The sequence below is a fragment of the Triticum dicoccoides genome, chromosome 4B (assembly GCF_002162155.2).
Source record: "Triticum dicoccoides isolate Atlit2015 ecotype Zavitan chromosome 4B, WEW_v2.0, whole genome shotgun sequence".
In the NCBI taxonomy this organism is placed as follows: domain Eukaryota; kingdom Viridiplantae; phylum Streptophyta; class Magnoliopsida; order Poales; family Poaceae; genus Triticum; species Triticum dicoccoides.
In genome coordinates, this window is record NC_041387.1 from 432,619,785 (window position 1) to 432,623,329 (window position 3,545).

Genomic DNA, 3,545 nt, shown 5'->3' on the forward strand with positions numbered 1-3,545 from the left:
TTCACCCAAGCCCCCGCATCACCTTGGCCACACATCATCCCGCATCGGCACTGGCAAGCTGAATAACCACCACCAGCCTCGAAGAAGCCCGTTGACGAGGAAGCACATAGAACCGTCCGAGCCAACTGCACCTCAGAGACCGTCGGTGGTCAAACATCATGACAAAGCCGCAGATCTGCCGATAGCCAACCGGAAGCAAGACCACCAAACACAGCACAAACCACCGCACCTTGCCGACAAGGCAAAGAGGAGCACTGCCCGAGACCAAGAACCACCCTGGTTTCGAGTCGCAACCATGCACCAAACGTATAGACGCGTTCCTGACCTCTTGCGCCAAATCAGGGCACCACGCTGACCACCACAGCAGAGCACACGGGCCTCCACCACAACAACACCGCCGGCAGACACACCACCCGAAAAAATCGGATCGAAACCAGGCAGCACCCCCTCCCAGTAGCGACATGAGCAGATCCCACTGCCACCGGCAACCAGCAGGCAATGAGGAACCCAACTAAGCTCAAGTACCGTCTATTTCAGGATGCACTGAAGCAATTGCACCCACTCTTGCTCCAGAATGCAAACCCACAGCTATTTTTTAACATTCTATTGCAAGCACATGGGCCTCGCCTCAATCGCTTCAAAGTGACAGCAAGATCTAGGCTATTTGATCGTGGAGAGGACAGGTTTAATGGGCTTACAGGCATATCCTTAACCTGCACACTCATGCCAACGGCAGAGTTAAGCAACTCCACAAAAGAAACTGACTGATCGACTAGTTTTAGCAAGCTAGAAAGAACTACTAAAAACCACATCCAATTTATGAATCAGTAGTTGCCAGCGTCTCTAACGATAGGACAATTCTATTATCAAACTGAAATGCAGAAGAAAAAAAGGAACACAGAAAGGAAATTAGGCACCACGGGCGTGGTAAGCAAGCACGATGAACAAGTTCAAACAGACCACAAGTGTACTCTTTCGAAAATTGCTAGCTAATCCCATCAAACTTCGGCAAAAGCTAATTAGTTATAATATTTTCACTGTCCTGATCTTGCCTTACGTTTCTTTACCAAGATCTATACCAGCCCCCTACCATGCCACAGAAACTAAAGGATGAAAAGCAGTAGACTGTTACAGAATATATTCCAAACTGACTAGATCATCGATAGTTCTGTAGCATCAATAAACCACTCCAGTCGCTGATCAAAAGCAGTTCGACGCTCCATAGGGCAAAAGAATACTGAGTGTGATCTGCATACATTTAGAGGGAACAAATTCAATAATAGGTAAACAACAGCAAGGGGAACCTAGTAAATGCAATGTTACAACCATGTAGAAATTGCAAATGCAACACTGGGAGGAACAGAGAAAATGTAGAACAAGATCCCCTTATGTAAATAATCATCCAAAGATTCCCTTAGGCCTTGTTCGGTTAATCCCCATCACAAGGGGATTGGAGAGGATTGGAGGGGTTTGATGTGGATTTTGACTTGCTGAGGATTTAATCCCTGCCAATCTGCTCCAAACCCCTTGAAACCCTGTGAAACCGAACAAGGCCTTAAGAAGATACTCTCTCTGTAAAGAAATATAAGATCGCTAAGATCACTACTTTAGCGATCTAAACGATCATATTTCTTTACAGAGGGAGTACTAAATGAGTTTATCTCGTATTTACTTGAGCTAGGAACCAACACTAGACAAAACAAGAATATCAACTTTTAGCAAAATTCTGAACTGAGAAATGTTCAATGAGAGCCATTTCAGTATCAGAAGTAGAAGTTTGACCCTAATGCGATAATTAAGAACTGAATAACAGAATGTTGTTTGATGAGAGCCATTTCAGTATCAGAACTACTCCTCCGTAAACAAATATAAGAGTGTTTAGATCACTAAAGTAGTGATCTAAACACTTATATTTCTTTACAGAGGGAGTACCAATTTGATGCACTAAAACAATGAAAATCTCACATCACAGCATAGGCTGAATGGAAGAAAAAATGCAGGCTCTTTCATGCAAACTGTTACATGGGCAAGGTGAAGTTGCATAGAAGTTCTCATTAAATTTCCAATTGAGATTAAGAGACTAATCAAAAAAGAAAAACAGAAAGTCAGGAGAAGTGTTGCAAGCACTCATCAGAGCTGAAGGAGTAGGCATTATTATGACGCAAAACATCTTCATTCTATCATTCACACTTTAACATCACTATACATCTGTCAACATTTTACAGCTCTAGATGATACTCGCAGATAGTGTAGACCAATGCGAGCAGAAGAATCTTTTATATCATCTGAACAAGAATATAAAAATTACTCCCTCCGTCCAAAAGTAAGTGTCTCAAGCTTAGTACAACTTTGTACTAAAGTTAGTGTAAAGTTGAGACACTTATTTTGGGACGGAGGGAGTACTAACTACTGTACTGACTATGTGTGGGAAAATTGGACATCGCCAGTAACACAATATTTTTCTGATCTAGATTTCACATGTTTAAAACATGTACAACAAGGACAGATTTTATTGTCATCACGATGGCTTCAGTAAATTGTTTAAGGTTTCACTTCTCTCTTTTTACCTTACAAGTTACAGTTTTTGCCCACTAACCAGCCAAACTCAGTCTCTTCTTTTTTATTTGTCCCCAGATATTTCAGTTATTTTTCGATGTTTGGAATCTAACTGATGGTTTGGGCATATACAGCACAGGCCTGCACAGCAGACGGTTAAGGCGTGCTGATAATGTCAAGAAAAGTCGGGGTAGATCAAACTTGACATGGGAGGAGTCCGTTAAGATAGATCTGAAGGACTGGAATATCACCAAAGAACTAGCCATTGACAGGGGCAAGTGCAAGTTAGCTATGCACATGCGAGAACCAGGAGTTGGTTTCGAGATCTTATGGGCTTCAACTCTAGCCTACCCAACTCCTTTGGGACTAGAAAGGCTTTGTCGTTGTTGTGGTTGGAATCTAACTAATAAGATATAACGCATAGAGGAACACATAACTCCATAGGCCTCTTAGGGCACACAGAGCATGCCAAATTCGTCATGTACTCAACGGACACTGATGCCAAATTTGTTAAGTTGGCCCCAAATCCCTGTCAAATGGTCCCAACGCTGACGCAGACTAATAGATAAAAGAATATCTTATTTCCCAACCAACAACCACAATATCTCTCTCTCATGCATCTTATCTTTCTTTCAGAGTAAAACCCTGACTACACACACCACCAAGCCCACTGCCCCCGCCGGAGGCATCCCGGTCAGCTCCAAACCCACCCGCTCCTCTCCCTCCTCACTGTTGTGCCCGACTGGGCCACCACCGTGTCGGAGCGGATCCACAAGCCACTCTTTCTTTCAGAGTCAGACCATGACTACACACACCACCAAGCCCACTGCCCATGCCAGAGGCATTCCGGCCAGCTCGAAACCCACCCGCTCCTCTCCCTCCTCACTGTTGTGCACGACTGGGCCACCACTGTGTCGGAGCGGATCCACAAGCCACTCCCCCATGCTTCTGGATCAGGGATTTGACGCGTCGGTCGGCAGTCGGCACCA

At 44.3% G+C, this 3,545-nt stretch overlaps 1 protein-coding gene across 1 annotated transcript in view; it reads right to left on the minus strand.

The window, feature by feature from the left end:
- Positions 1-888: 888 nt before the first annotated feature.
- Positions 889-3,545, minus strand: part of LOC119290705 (protein YIPF5 homolog) — a 4,558-nt gene continuing 1,901 nt past the window's right edge. Inside the window, exon 2 of the mRNA XM_037569336.1 lies at positions 889-1,248. The gene's annotated coding sequence lies outside the window, so the exon portion shown is untranslated. The remainder of the gene's footprint in view (positions 1,249-3,545) is intronic.